Raw genomic sequence first — 17,681 nt, 5'->3', positions numbered from 1 at the left:
TAAGAGAACTAGCAATAGATGATATTGGAAGTTGGTCTTTCACGGTACAATTCGATTAATTTTAGTGACATTTCTTCTGTCTACTCCATGTTATATATGTTAGAAATAATTTTACAAACATCTAAAGTATACAGGACACTTAATAAATGATAAATGAAATTGGAAACAAAAACCAAGTACGATGAATAATATGCTATTCGCGCCAAATCCATACGAACGCCTATTTACGTCTAAATTGACAACGAATTCGTTTACTTGATCGCTGTCCTATCAATCATATGCGAAGGCGAACGAACGCATTCGTTGCCATTTTTTCGCGTTCGTTATCACGTCCAAATATAAAATTTGTTTCTATTTTTATCTCCGAATTCGCACTCGTTCGCGTTCGGCCAGTAGTGTGGACGCTCCTTTAAAATTACGGAAAACGGACGTGACAGCCACCGCTGATACGGTACGTCGTGTAACAGTGATAAACGGTCGTCGATGGACGATAATTTGTCACCAGGATCTCTCCGGCGAAGGGCACCGAGCCGCGGCTATTAATTACGGCGCGGCGACAGGACGCGCGGACGGAGCAAAGTGTTTAGGTGAACAAGTCCTGCGCGCGCATTGTGTTTACGGGTTGCGCTTTCGGAGACGATTTAAAACAAACACAGCTGCGCATTGATTTCGCTCCGGGAATTCGAGACGAGCGCCCAGTCCGACGCGTTTTAATCGCATAATATATACGTGTACGTGTACGTGTGCGTGTGTGTGTGTGTGTGTGTGTGTGTGTGTGTGTATGTGTAATGCCACAAGGCGGTGGACGGACGAAGGGGTGCAGCCATGTAAATTAATACGCACCGATGGACACACTAATTGAAAATATTTAGTCCCTTCCCCGAAGGCGGTTCGTTACGCCCGTTCCGCTTTAATGATATCCCGCCGTCGCGTATTCATATTATAATACGTGTACGAGTACATACCTACGTCTCGTGCGCGGCGCCCCTGCGTCCGCGTGTACTTGTGCGTACCATGATTCGGATTTTCGTTTCCGGAAACGCCGAGTCGAGTGAAATGCGCGCGGTTGAAATACGCGCACCGGGAAATCGGGTGGTAAAAGAATCCCGGCGGGGGCGGTGTTTATTTTTATTCGTGCCCCCTCTCCACCGTCCGTTATTGCGGAGACGCGCACGCCGCGCGCTCGACTACGCGAACGTACCCGTAATTAATTTTACGTTCTTTCCAATTAAAATTCAGAAATGCGTGCCGCCGGTTCCTCTCCGCTGATATTTCTACGTTCGCGCGTGTAATTATGTTATACTTAGCGCGAACGGCGGGCTCGTGTGTGGTGTGCGAGTGTGTACCTGCCTAAGTTACACCTATTTATACACGTTCGCGCATTAGAACGCCGTACGACTGTCCGAGACCGTATGCAAAATTAAACAGTTATCGAATAACGTTCGCGCGTCGTGTTGTTCTTGATAATTAGTCGATTCGTTAATGTATTCTGAATCCGAGTCGACGCGCGAGTAACGACTCTACGTACTTACCTTTAACCTTCGATGCGCGCCGAAAACGAGTGCGGTGTACAACATAAAAATCTCTCATCCGAATCTAACGCATTACGAGTTTATCCGCGTAATTATAATGCGCTTCGTGCGTAATTATGATTTTCAACACATTGTTTAATACGTAAAGAGCGCATTATTCGACATTTTAAAAATTAACGTGTACCCATACGCATACGATAGATGTAATGAGGTATCATTACACTACGATCGTGTGCGCCTACTTTTATATCAAACCCGTTCCGAAGAAATATGTTTAGAATAAATAATATATGTACTTTGGTCGTCCCGTATTCGTTTAATTGTTTCTCGTATCCGTGTAATATTACACAGGCACGAACTGCGTTCATTGTTCCGAACTCTGTGCCACGAAACAGCTCGAATACAATTTTTCGTATCGTTTTTAAATAATACGATTGTGTTGTGTTAGTCGTAACCGGTGTCCGCAAACAGTTTCGTCGGCAGTTTTTTCAAAACGAAACACCGTTGTGCGTCGGATTATTATTATTCGTATTTTTTTTTCTTCTACAAATATTTTGCTGTTGAAATTGATATCGCGTAATGTGTTGCGAACGAGGAAATTATTTCCATGATAAATGGCGCCATCGCGTCGAGGAGGTCTTATCGGCTACCAGTTTCGCACGACCACCGGACAACGGCAGCCCGTTATTATTAATACATGCGTTTATCAAACTTCAGGGCTATCGAGTGCGCACCGTACAATTTATGTTCGCGTACTTTTACATTTCAATATAATTACGATTAGAGCGCAATCGTTTTTTTGTAACGCGCGCGCGCGTTCGACTGTTAAACATAACGCACATATTTCGTATGAACATAAAAATATAATCGACCGCGTATTGAAAATAATGATTCACAGTATTTCTGTTTCAATTTTTTGTTTCCCGGTTACGGTAACAGCTAGGCGAATACGATATTGGACAGCCTAATGGTTGCGTATAATTATTTTGTTAAGGACAAACAACCACTAAGGATAACGAAATATATAGATAGAGGTACATATATACTGGCATTGTTATATTTTTCTACGTTAACCTAGAAAAATGTAACTGAAATTTAAAGTTAAGACTTACTTCTCTTTTTTATTGACTCGTCAACGTGGTATTTTTTTTTTATTTATTTATTTATTTTTTTTAACCGAATAGTAAAATTATATTTGTGTAAAGCTTTATATTTATGTACGTTACTTTGATCCTTGTCGAAGTTCAGGAATAGTGCACTTTCACAAATATATTTCTGATATTTTTTTTTCTTATCAAAAACAATAATCTGGACACGAAAAAATGTATATTTTAATCTCAGGAATTTATATTAAGAAAAAATTAACTAAACGTGACTAATACAATTGACCAACTGCATATCATGGTATACAATTTAACTCGTTAAGTTATAATTTACTTAAAAAAATAAGATATTAGCTCGTTAAATAACTCAGTTTAAGAGCATCTTAGCTTTTTAACTTGATAATGCTCAGTCACAGTATATATATATTTTATATACATAACGGATAATGATTCCGAGCTCTCTCTCTCGTACATGCGACAACAGCGAAAACTTCCGTAAACCGACTTACATATAACTACATCACTTAAATTCGTATTACAACAATTTTACCCGCATCACGCATATAGGTACATTATAATATAACAATAATAATGTGTAATACGTATGTACGACGTACGTTCCAGTGCAATAATTATGTCTGTTGTAGATATCTATACATAGGTGTACGTATACATGTATTTTTACACGATCGATCGATCAATTATACATTTCGTAATTGACTTTAATAACAGGGCGCGGCTCGTGCGTTTTCGTTAATTCGAAGCGAGATAACATTTAGAAGAGGAGCATTACGCGATGCTAACCATCTGTTCCGCGTGCGGCTACATCAACGGCTTTCTCTGTAAAACATGCTCTCCGCGGCATGGCGTTCATCCGCGCCCTTATATTTATAAACATATATAAAAACGGTCGGCGATAAACACCCGAGCGGTGTAGGTCGTAATATTATACATATGATAAATGTGTGTAAACGGTCCGCGGCTATGTATAAATAATTAATTATTATTTTGCGGTCGCGTTCGTATACCTCCCCCAAATGCGTTTTCGAGGGCGCGCGGAAACCCGGCGAACAATTTATTACATAAAAAACGCACTTGTATAATTCAATACATATATAATTGTATAGACGTAAGTCGGCGGAAAATGTAATTTATCGTTGTGACGCCTTGGACTCATCAATAATACACCTATCGCATACCTATACATTAGTACACGTAAAACCGCGGCACGTATCGTGCGTGTGATACCGTTTTACGTGGGCGCACGTTTCATTTTTCCATCGCGCAGCCCGTACTTACCCGCACTTGAACGGGGATCGAGATCATCGTAAGACTGTTTCGATAAACGCGTGCAGAGTAAAATATCACACGAACGTCGTCGTGCGGTTTTTCGGTCCGGTGATTGCGCGCGTGTGTGAGAACCACGTGGGGTCGACCGATGTCGAACGGTTGTGCGTGATAAACGATACGTGCATGTGCATGTATCCAGGACATATCACTCGTTGCGGTGTCGATCTTTTGCGGTAATAATATTCAATCTCCCATAAAAACTACTACCCTTGTTGCGCGCATCCACCGGACGAACCACCACCGGTTCGGGTCCTCCGACGCGTGTGTTGACGTACTACGCGCATGCAGTCGGAAGAGGAACGGGACTGCTGCTGCTGCTGCTGCTGCTGCTGCTAGTACCGGTACAAATCTTATTTCGTGCGACTGTCTAATGTGTAACGACCGTGAGCGCGGGAGCGTAATATATCACGAACGCGGAAGCACGACGTACCATATATATATATATTATTGTTTTTTTCATTTTTTTTTTTCTACACGTTTACGATATGTATGTGTAAACACGATACGGATGGTGACAAATTCCGAGTGGCGACGTCACGCGCATGTGTGCTGTACGTGTTAAATTATGACGTCGGGAGGATCCCTAACATTATCTTAACGTCGTCGTGTAAGTAATATATAAAATAAGCTTTTCATGTTGGTCGGGGGGAAAAAAATAATCACATCCGACTGCGCGATCCGAAATAAAAACGTTTAACCGCAGCATCGTCTGTTGTCGGATCGCGTCCGCCGCCCGTAAACCCGACCGAATAACCGTTCCGATTCGTCCCGTCACTCGGCGGTAGCGCGAACAGGAAATCATCTTCCCCGCGTCCGCCGATCTCGGTTGGTACATTTCATACGCTGTTATTAAGCTATAAACGAATACACTGACGAAGGAGGTGCACTCTTTCATTAAACAAAGGATCATAATATCTTGTGACGTGTGTTCAACATTTAATTACTATACGAGTAATAATTATACATTTATATTTTCAATCCTGAATCGGATATAATATTTCTAATCGCGGACCATTATCCTGCTTGCTTTATAGTTCGAATTGACATGGCTGTAGCGAAATACAATCTTCTTCTAATTCATTTTCTCGGACACATGTTAAAGTTTTGCTTTTCAAGCTTGCAAACGATTCTTCTTTAAAATCTAAAACATTAAGTTTTGCGATAATCATAACAATATAACCCTACACATAAATGTATTAAAAACCAACACAAAGCTATAAAATCTCATCGGTTATTATAAATTTTCAATTCTTCGTCGTGCGACGAAGGTTCGCACATACCTGAATAATTATACAAAACGGTTGTTTGTACATAAAATAGTACGTGCGCTCACCGCAAAAATATTTTCTGCCGCAGGTCGCCTGCAGTCGAATAACTGTATTGTTGTAATAATTTTTCCAAGCAGTTTTCCGTCGATTCAACCGCTGCTGCCACACGGATGGGGGTAGGGTGGGAACGGTATATTTATATTACACTACACGACTGCACGTTCGCCATTGTAATTGCTGTTACCGTGGTCGTTTGGAGTGGAATTAGGATTAACGAAAAAAATAAAAAAAACCACATAAAAATACGTATATATATATATACGTAACACGTATACACGTCTAACCCCACGAGGGTGTTGACACGAGCAAATAAGCGACGGCGGAGGTACAGGCGGTTACAAAATGGCCGAGTTCATGAGCAATTTGTATTCCGGCCGCACACCATTACATTATACCGGCTTCCTGCGCGCGCCACGGCAGCCCACCGTATTATGTAGAAATCGTGTAACCCGAAAGCGGCTTGCCGTGTATAATAACGCAAACAGTACACTCTCCGTACAGTATTATTTTATTATTATTATTGTTACCGCAGTCCGTCGATATTATTATCGCCCTCGTGTTTGCGTTTTGCTGTTTATTATACGTTCATACGTGCGTTTTCCGCCGCCGACGCCGTGAATCTGAACACGGTGAATAATGTATAACGGACGCACGCATTTCTCTCCGGGTCTATATTTTTTTTTCTCCCTGCCGTTGTACACATATACTTGCCGTTTTCCTGTAATTTATTCAAATTTTCGTCGGAGGTTTCTCTCGCCCGACCGCGATAACGGTGGGGTCCGCTGGGGCCAAACGCTTCGGGTCCCCGAAAATGTTGTTGAACACGCATTGGTTATTTCCCTCGGCCTCGTCCCTCCGCGTTTTCATCATTATACTACCCCCGATGTAGTATAATACGCAAACATGCCAGAAACGTGCACGAGCGATTGCTATCAACTTTGTGTGTATATAGGTACTATAACGACGATGAGGTTCTTATCATCATCATTACTGTTATTATTGTTATTATTATATGTTACTATTGTTATACCGTGGAAAACAAACTACCCAATTACACACGACCAAAGACATTTCGATTGGTTATCTCCGCGTAATAACTACGCGCGACTCGTACGGCATGGAGTGTATAATAATACACGGTATCGGTGCTCAGACTGCAGCGTACATCCCCCTCGAGCGTATACCTCTCGAAAAGGGTGTGACTCCGCGTTTATTTTAGGGTCTACGCCATACTGTTTGTAGAAGTCACCCTTCATATATATTATATCATTATGTAATATGTCCTCGTGTACTAAAGTTCGGTGGTTGTAGTATGTTTACTTACAATACGCAAAAATATACTTTAAGCGCTATAAGGGGGTCGTGATTTTTTTTTGATTTCTTTAAGTCGACACTTAAATATATAAATATAAAAACGTTCGCAAAACGTTACCTTTCTCAAAGGATAATAATATCGATTGTAGTTTACATAGTTAGTTAACTAATTAATCATTTACATAATACACTATGTACAGATCATTGTGTGACGTGTAGTAATAGTTTACTATAAAATTATTAATAAATCAACGTACGGGACTATGTTCCAAATGAATTTTATGACCTCGACCGCTATGCAAGCGCGATATGGAAAACAATTTATTTAAAAATACATATAAAATTAATATAGTCGGTAATCACGTAACAATGTAATATATTTCATTGACATGTCAACGAATTACCGGGCTTTATGTACAATGTACATTTTTTTTCTTTTCATTTTCGTTTTTATATTTTTGCCACCATATGGAACTGTATTATAATATTATATGATACACTACCAGAAAGACCGGTTGCGGTGTACACCAAAGTAACCCACGGGCAGACGGTTATTTATACTGTTCGGTATCAATTAGCACTTGGCAGGACGGTGCTAATGCTCAGGTTCTTACTCGTTTCGTGTACGCTTGATATTTATACACGTATATGTAGGACATTATAGTATATTATGTTTTCGATGTATAAAAGCATAAATCGGTAAATAACGACTGCGTACGGTACATGCATGTGAGTTTTATATTGCCATCGCCATATGACAACGACGTGTTAAAAACAAAAGAAAACCGAAACGCAACTATTATTTAGGCCACGACAGTTAAACTACTACTGTGTCGAACACTGCTACTAAATATTACTGTTGCAACTACTTGTAAATATGCTATTAATACTGTTACTACCTACCGTCGTCTAGTATTTTATCGTTGATGTCCGCGATAAATGTGAAATGTATAAAATATGTACATATAATGTGCGCGACTGTGTATATTTTATTATAATGCGTACGCGCTGCCGCGGTTAGGCTTCTAAAATGTTATGATACAATTTTCATCCGTGTTTTATAGCCAACAGTTATTGTTTGAACATCGATTTTACTGCGTGTTGTACTCGTATATAGACGTACATGTCTATCATCTTGCGTATATCGTCTACGTCTTATTGGGAACGCCGTTAACCATCAAAAACTGGATCAAAGGGGTGCTAGGATGGTATAGGCTATTTTGGCCTATTGGTAAGTTGAAAGAGGCTGAAATATGTTTTATGATCGTTGTCTAACAAATACAAAGTGTCGTTTTATTAATTAATTGTGACTATACTATAGCGCACATATATGTATTAGTTGTTTTAATTAATGTTTATTACAAATCACTAAATCTGAATAAAAAAAAATTATATCGTTTCGGGCGAAATGGCGTCGTCGAAGGTAATATACTCCTTTATATTAAGATCGTAATCCGACAACGCACACTCCACGTGCGCACTCGAAAAACGTATAAACGTTATCACGCCAAAACACGACGGGCAGTAGAGTAGTGTACGAATATTAACTTCGCGCATTCGTCTCGTGAGTGTTTATATAAATAAATATACTCACGTACATACTATTTTTAAACACCTACGATCTATGGAATTTGCTTGGCCCGTACGCGTGTACCATTCAACGCGCGTAATATAATAATGTATGTCAATAAATTTTCTGCGACGATAATGATAACAGTGCAATCGAAACGATTGTTCAGAAAGACGATGTTACGTTAGTCGAGTACATTTGTATCATCGGACTAAAGGGCGTTGCGCATCGCGAGAGTGTCAATACGAAACGTACACCCACCCACTCGTGTTACACGTCTCTGACGTGCCGTTCGACGTGTATCGTACTGCACCGCCGCATCCTTACGAGGTCACGTATTATTATTATTATTGGCCGTAAGTCGGACCATGAGCTACGATATTGTTGTGGACCGACAGCGTTTTGTTGAGTACACGCTTATCCGACCGAAGATAACGTCATTACTCAGATACACACGCGCGCGCCGGCACGGGGGTAGGGGGACGCCGGGTTAGGAGTCGGACATCAATCAAACAAGGGACCGTTGACAGGCGCAAAACAAATATCATCACGAGCAGCGGTGCCTTTTGAAAAGTAATATCAATTTAGATTGGCTATTCATGGCCGTGTGGATATGGATAATACGTCCATTAAGCGCCTTGACGCACGCGTTCGAGAGTAGGTATACCTACGCGCAGCGATCGGACGAGGCGCATCGGGCTTGAGAGAGAGATATAGAGGATCGATAGAGCAAAAGGGGACGGACGTGGTGGACAGGTTAGGAACCCGAGGACTTTACGTGTACACGGTAACGTAACGGATACATCGGTCGAATGTCTTCGGCAGTTAAGCAAAAATAAGCATTTTCTGCAGGTTTTTGGTAGGGATAAAGAAGTAAGATTAAGTTAGGTTTATGAGTAAAATATTTAAATTACAAATTAAACTGTTTAACTTCTATTTCATATTGTGATACCACAAAAAAAATATTATACAATCAACTATCGAGAAATCGTAGTAGCATGGTTATTGATGTATTAAAGTTGAACGGAAAGTTACAAAACGTTATTATATTAAAACCATATTATCATATTATTATATTTATCAGTTATAATACGAATAATATTCATATTTCATATCAATCAGCCATTCCGCGTCTTCAAGATAAACCATTTTTTACCTACGTAGAATTGGTAACAACCTTAGAAAAATTTCGGGGGAAGTCACAACCCCCAAACCCCACCCCTAGTTGCGTCACTGATCTTCGGATTACATCGAATGGACCGCGATCGTATTTCTGGTGATGAAGGACCGGGACCCAATCGCGGCAGTGCGCGTGTAGTCGGACAATGTTTTGCTGGATTTTATCCCGTCCAAGTCACGCGAATGTCCTTTCGGACGAACAAGTGCAACATAGCTGCGTGGTCTGCGCGCGTAATTTAACCTATATGCAATGCGTGGCATACTATAAATATCGTCGCGGAACGCGTAAACTGAAGCAGTAATTATTCTTGCACTCTTACGTTTAAACCGTTTGGTGTTCACATAATGCTGTTGTACTGCACCAACGTTATAACGCGTTTCAATTTAATTTTAATGACAAATACTCTGCGAACTTTTGGAACAGACCACCGCCAGACAATATCTAACCTATTAAAATTTGAAATTGAAAAATATTTATGACGTACTTCTGGACTCGGAGAGAGCAAACGTCGTTTTCACGGGCCGTTTCGAAACGGTCAGTAATTTATTGAGTCGGTTCATCACAGGAAAACACGTTGTGACATTTACTTTGAATGTCCGAGCCAAATGAGTTATCGGCACATTTAGCACCGACACGCTGGAAAGGTATTATTGTACACGCGTTACTATTTTCGTACACGTGAAAATCTTTTTGAACGATTTTTTATTTTTATTTTTTTTTCCATTTTTACATAATGCGTCCGAAAGAAAATAATAATATGATGCGACACATACGGGAATATTACAGACGTTTTTATATTATTCGTTGACAAACCTCCGCTACCGCCGACAGTTAATAATAATATCGCGTTGTTGCTGCGACCGACTCGTATATATTATAATCCCGTGCCACACTTTATACTGTTGCTGCGTTGTCGGTCGTTAATATGTCCTCGACATGCGTTATTTTAAGGACTTCTTTCGACAAATCGTTAATACGCGAGGCGGACGTTTTTATTTTAACTTAATTTATAATTACTTAATCGCACCATCGTTTAACGCCGCCGCCGCCGTCGGTCTGCCACAACATGTTTGTCTCGACTAGTGTACGATGAGCGTCACGTGTGTTTATTCTATTCATATTTTTTTTCTAAGTAAGTAAGCGCACAGCAAAAATACGTCTCTGGAATAAAAAAAAAAACAATCGTATACCAAAGTTCAGAAAAACACACAGTGTGTTTATGTGTAAACAATTGTCAAAAAGCACAAATAAATACGTGTGCGGTGAGATTATTATTCGAAATTTTACACGTATCCGAATTATTTAAGATTATTGTAATTAGTCGGTACATTTACTTGATATCATTAATTAATCGTCGTTGGTGGTACAGCTTCAGGGACGGAGATGTAATTTTTTTCGAACGTAAAACACATGTGTGTTATTACAAGCAGCGCAATAGGTAACGTAATTATGACAATAAATACTCACGACAGTATACTTTTAAGTGTAGCACTACGACGGCGTCGTTATTATTATTTTCTATAGTTCATTGTTGTGTACATATAGAGAGGTTTGTGATGAAGTGTTCTTTATCGTAGTATGTACGTTATTGATGGACGGTTGTTATGCATTGTGTATTATTACAGTATTACCGACTGTGCATGAATAAAACGGACGGACGTTCAATTATTATATAAAGCGCATTATTGTGATGATATGCGCTCCGATCGTTTTACAAAACCGTAGTCTTAACACGAATTAAATCTCCAGAATATGCCGTACCGAAATCGACAGTTAATCACCTATCCGAAGACCTAATCATATTAAATGAAATTGATGATCGCTTTTCGTTAAAATGTGTACGTTTCAACCCATTTCAAAGGGTTTTGGTTGAAAAACTTATTCATGAAAAACATATAATACATTGGTAATGTTCGATGTGCGTGAAATGTTTAAAATCTAGTCGAAAAATGTCGATACTATCGAATAATGATCGAAATAGTCGAACAAAACCGGACAAATTATATGGCCTATAGCGTAAAATAGAAATTTATTGAGCGATATGACATGAAGAAAGAAATAACAACAAAAATATAATGCGCGATCAACTAATAAAATAATGGGTTAGAAACCACCATTCTTGGTGTTCACTTTATCACCGGTCATGCTAGGATTCCGCAGCGATTGTCAGACCAACATAATAAGAGGTGTGTATACGTATACGAGAACAGTTAATGGAAACTAAAAAAATGTTAAAAATCTTTTTTTCATATTTATAGAGTGAACCTCCGAAAATCTTTGTTCGGTATTCTGTAGTGTTTTAATGCATTTTTCGATATAGTTGTCAACGTTTTATTTTATCGAATACAACGGAATCGCACATATAATCGTATATATATATATCGTATGTATATTATATCGTTTTTTGATGATTATTTATAGCGGGTAGAATATCCGGTCACGGATTACTGTGTACCGATTTTATTGTCGTCGTTGTACCGCAGTGGATGTAAACCTCGGTGATTGTTATTCTTTACCTACTGCACAAAACTGTGGCCGTATATTTTTAATGCACGAACAGTAGTGATGACGATGGGCGAGGAAGGAATAAGGTCGCAGGAAACGAACTGATCGATGACAACACGGGTGGGGCCGTATTGTCACCGGTGGCAGCTCGCGCCATCAACACCGAAGGGATGTGCGTGCGGTAGCGAGAGAGTTTTAAAACCAATAAGTCTGTCAACCGAGTAAAACCGGGAGACGGTGGCAGGAGATCCGTGTGCAAATGAAGAGCTATCGGCGCGCGCGACCCTAATGAGTGAATAACGGGACGAAACACGTCGCTGCGCCACCCCGTCCAGTCGTCCCCCACGGGTGTATTTATTGGCAACGGTAAATTATATAAGCGACGAAAGACACGCGCGATCATCGTTCCTGCAGTGCTACTCCGCATCGGAAATGTCGTCGATTTTTATCCCTTAGAGAAATAAAACGTACCACGTTTCCGGATATAATTTATCGTTTTCTACGCTTAAACAATGTTGACGATTATAAATGTATACGTACGTACACAGAACGTATTCGTACCTGGGTTAAATAAGTGTACGCTATTATTACAATTGTATTATTATTATTATAATTTCTTAAAAACAGTTTCACATAAGCTCGTACGTTCCACGTTATACCCTTTTCATCGATCCCCAACTAACGATAATCGAACAGATCAGAGCGTATGGAATTGGTTACCTTAAAACCAGTAGAATATGATGAGAATATTAAAAAAAAATATGGCCACTAAAACAAACTTAACCGAATTAAAACTTGCGAATACCGTCCGGCGAAACAAAAAATATTAGGTGCCCTCGTTGTCGTGTCGTGTCGTGTCAGTGTAGTGATAAGTGATACCAATCAGTCATCCATACGAGTATATGAATCAGAGCGAATAAATTTTATCATAACCGTAGTGTACAATATACGCTAATGGATAATAATTTGTTTTCAAGCACGTATTGCGTTCCTACCGTTGAAGAAATACATTTATTTTCCAAGACGATTATCGAACGGGACGCACTATGATTTCAGTGTTTACACGCCTCCCAGGAGTACTCTACCTGTACTTCCTCCTGCGTGCGATGTATAAAACAAAAAAAAACGAACCATTGATGGTAAGCCGGTATCGTAGAAGTGGTAGTCGCGGTATTATTACGGTAATAGTGTAAATGTGCATCGCTGCTGTTCTCTGTCCGTCCGCATGTCCATATAGTCGTCGCGTACGAGTACGAGCACGCGCGCCCGTGTACGTGTCGACAATAGACGAGATTTTCACCCGCGGTGTACGTCGTCCTCGATTTTAGGCTCGCCAGGGCGCGCGTGGTCGGGCAGAAAACGCGCCTGCCGTATATAGATGTAAATTTTTAACGCGGCACACGGACCGTTACCGGTGACGGACACAATGTAACGGCTAGCGTGGTCCGTGTCAATGGGCGAGTATTCAATATGTATAGCACACGTGTATATTATAATACGCTGTCACTGCCGCATGTAAACCACCTCCAGCTATAAGGTTATGTTTTTTTTTTTCTTTAACTCTTTGAACTCTTCTTGTTGTTGCCGCCGCCGCCGCCGCCGTCTTCGATTTAATGTACGACACAAAATTTCACCACGTCCGTATGCTATATAACACGTAGTACGCGAGCCGTATACACTCTTAGATATACCCTCTAGCGGGTTTAAACTTCGGAAAGTTTGGTTTTGTAAACACATGGTGTTTCTATTCGAATCGCACCGAATGGTCGTCACCCGATATCGCGATCATCAAAGAATATATGCACGTTTCCCGTTCTACCAATGCAAAACGTTCCGACCACGTCACTTCTGCGATCGTTCGACCTGTACACCTATGGTCGATTTTTATTGATAATCTGCGTACAATAGTTGTGATGTCGGGTGTGCGGAATGATCGAGGGTTGTTTCCAACTCAATTACTATTTCGAAAACGCCTAGAACTCAATGTTATCCGTCAACTGAAAAGAAAAACGCGTTACAACTATCAGCATTTTTCCATTTTCATCACGAATATAATTAAGTCTTCTATGAAAAAACAGATCGAACACCACTGCTATTTTGTGAAAATACCGTGAAAATAAATGATAAATGATAATAGTATTTTATATTATTGTGTATATTTTAACTTGATCATCGTATCATTTTGGTTGTTGACATAAATGCTCTTGTACACCTGTGTAACAATCGAATACTGTTTACCAGTATTATAGCTTTATTGATTCTTCATTTTTTTTTTTTTTTGTAGAATATATAACTATCGACTATGTAACATAATATTTTCAAAAGCATAAACCTTTAACGCGTTTGACAATTACAATTAAAGGTCAATCGTGTGCAATTTTAAACATCGATCGATAACGCGTATAGTAACGATAATGTTGGCGGAACGTGTTGAAAACAAACACGACGTCTGATGCGCGTCACTCGTGTGGTCCCGATTTTCTCTATACACTCGTCGCGCGTTTGTCGCGCTATTTTATGTTCAATATTTATTATGTTTATATAATACCCGTGTACATTTTTTTTCACCCAATCTAATTTGGATGACGACGGTACAGAATACGTATATACCTAATAATACAAGTGACTGTACGATATAGTGTATACGGATCATTGATCTTCGAACCTACGTGTCACCCGCAAAGAACAAAGCCCCGTGCGGTCGATATTGGAAAGAAATCCGAGAAAAAAAATCCGACCACTTCCTTCGTTACCACCGCGTACGTACGGTACGTACGCGCGGACGTAATAATTAATTTTTTTTTCACTCTTCTTGTCCCGGAGTTTGTTTATATGAACATTCTCTCACAAACTCCGCGCGGTGAATAGATTTCAATTATCAACGGTTCGTTAGAAATCCTTTGTCGCCGACCGCCGGCTTTTTTCATTTTTTACTCCTTATGAAAAAAAAAAAAAAAGAAAAAAAAACCTAATAAATAATAATAATAATAATAATAATAATAACTGGTGTGGGCCTGTTGTTCGGCAATATACGTGTGTGCTCTATTAACGGAACGGCGTTATTAACAAGGTGTGTGGTATCGACGCGCGCGCGGCCGACGAGCATAATACTACGTTGTACATAGGTACAATAATTGTAGTCTAATCAAAAATCATGGAACTCATCTATCACGTGTCCCATGGACGTTAAAAAAGTCGCAAAATCGTAGATGCAGTTTTTTTCTACCAAAGTTTATGCTCAATAACACTCCGGTCGCGGTTCGATTGCTATATCTCTCTTGGTTTTCGGTGCCCGCCAACTGTAAGCATCCTGATCGCTGCTCATCCTCACGAGGTTAGGCAGGTACGTGATTTGGTCTTTTCGGCCTGCACCTGCAGCGGTGAGCGATCAGTTTTCGTACCCGTCAGCAACCAAGATCGCGTGCCACGATCGATCCCTCGAAGCCACCGCGCCGCGATCGCCGCATTCGAATGAATCGGGCACATTCAAAACGTCCCAACAGTCGTACGCGCCGATACGAACGCTGTGCGCACATGCCTACTACAAGGCCACAAGACTATTTCAATCGAACAATTAGGCGCGATTGTGCTGGTGAAAAATAAATAAATACCACTGATATAACGTTATTACGGTCGCGGTTTCGGCATTCGTATGCAGTGACGCGTATCGATCGAGTGCAGACCACGCAAGTGTACCGCCGCCGCCCACGGATTCAGGATTATTAATAAAAACTCTCGAAAAGATCCCGTCGAAACGCGCGCGCGTCGTTCCGTTCGGACGGAATGAAATTCCAGATTATTCGCGTGATAGCGAGTAGTACACACGATTTTAATATTTTTATGAACGGAGGATTTATTCACGTTCCGTCATTACGCATTTCAAATGCACGACGTTTTACAGTGCTGGGCCAGAGAAACAAATAATTATTGCTTTCCCGTGGGCAGTGCCTTAGATTTTATTTTTTACACCCTACCGGGTCGAATTAACGTCTCGGCGTTAATTTAAGACACCGGGTTTCTCTGCGAGTAGGTACACGCACGGGAACCTGTTCACTAGATCAAATCGCAATAAACATTGTTATAACATCGCCGTATCACTCTCTAATGTTTTTAATAAAATATTTTTAATTAGCCAACGGACACTTTTACGATTGGTGCCCATCAATGACGATATTAATAATATATGCAGAATTTTCTTCTTCTTCTTCTTCTTGTTTATACGGCCCGGAGACCAGAGAAATTTCACTCCGTTGCGTTCTATTCAAAGCTAATATTCTCTTCAGTGTGTAATTTAGTTATTGACTCTTTTTTTTTTCTTTTACTTATTTTTCTAAATCAGAGCAGGCGTTCTAATATGGTATTTTGCCTTCAGAATTAGCAGATTTATAAGTGGATATTTTTACCTCCTCAAATGTCCTGTAATGTCGTTGTATATCTTTGTTTCTTGAACTATTTCTGGTCTCCAGTACAATTGCAGCTCGTATAAAGTTCGAAAAATTATGTCATAACCATAACAAAAACACGTATGACGAAAGAATGAGACAAAGTATAAGACTTGACTGGCGGACAGTGAACGTTTTGTAATCTAGCTGGTAGCGAACGCGTTTTATATACCAACACAAAATGTAGTAGCACGCATTTTACATGACTTTACAACAGTATAAATTATAAAAATTACTTACTTACTTTTATTAATTTGTAATAAACGTTCTTTACGCGGTTCTTCCCTTGTCATATTATACTGATGTCAATGGTCATTTTTATTTTTATTCCTATTAATTTATCTTTATACGTATTGCATGATTTTGTATTTTACTAGGTGCATATTAAATACATATCCATTATGTGGATGTGCACACAAAATTCATCTGTACATTATTACGAGTATCATAATTTGTATTTATATTTTCTGTGTCAGTAGTGAATATAAGAATACGTGTATAAGAAGTATTTGAAAAAATAACTAATTAACAACTATATATACTGCGATGACTTGCAAAAAATGTCATAAAACAATTTTCGTACCCGGCGTGCATGGATAATGATTTACCTTTGATAAATGTCACGCTTGGTTTATACGTCTGTTTTTGCGCTCCCGTTCACCCATGGCATCTTCTGTGATTAATTTCATAATTAATTAACATTTTAGTAGTGCTATTATATTTATTATAATTACTAACGCACACCATTCTATTAATTAATCAACTTGATATAATGATGAAATGTGATCCGTAAGTTTTCAATACTTGAATGGAACGTTGACCGCCATTGAAATGAACACGTCGTTTTGTTCGACAAAGTAATATTGAACGATTGATGTTAACTAGACTTCAATAAATATTCCTATTATGAAATAACGTTATTTTTATTCATCGAAGGGAAAGTTTTATGGCGCGATGGCGGTCTGTTTGAGCTTGCGCACAAAACGTGTGTACGATATAATAAAAACATAAAAAAAAGATCGTCGAATGGGTTGACGACGATGACGTGTATATTGTTGTTGCGGTAATAATAATAAAGGCGTTTCCTATTGAGACGGTCTTTTAGGGCCGAGATTTCCTCCTCGCGTAAATAAATTACAGTGTAACCGTGCACATAGGAGTGAAGCGGTCGTGCGGTGGTGTGTTGTACATATTATTATAATACATAGACGCTTGCTTACCCGTAGTGGTATAACGTATATATAACACGAGGATGAGAAGAAAAAAAAAAAGGTTTTTGTTACGCGCGCAAGGTGCGACAAAGGGCGTTGAAAATGATTTCGGGGTGTCGGCATTAAGTAGTGGCGGTGTAACCATT

The 17,681-nt window shown here is 39.6% G+C and overlaps 1 protein-coding gene across 1 annotated transcript in view; it reads left to right on the top strand.

The window, feature by feature from the left end:
* Positions 1-17,681, top strand: part of LOC112679335 — a 52,686-nt gene that overhangs the window by 20,036 nt on the left and 14,969 nt on the right. The gene's annotated exons all lie outside the window — the stretch shown is intronic.

The sequence above is a fragment of the Sipha flava genome, unplaced genomic scaffold (assembly GCF_003268045.1).
Source record: "Sipha flava isolate LNK unplaced genomic scaffold, YSA_version1 134_pilon_pilon, whole genome shotgun sequence".
Classification (NCBI taxonomy): domain Eukaryota; kingdom Metazoa; phylum Arthropoda; class Insecta; order Hemiptera; family Aphididae; genus Sipha; species Sipha flava.
The sequence above is the reverse complement of the archived record's forward strand: the minus strand, read 5'-3'. Positions and strand labels throughout refer to the sequence as shown.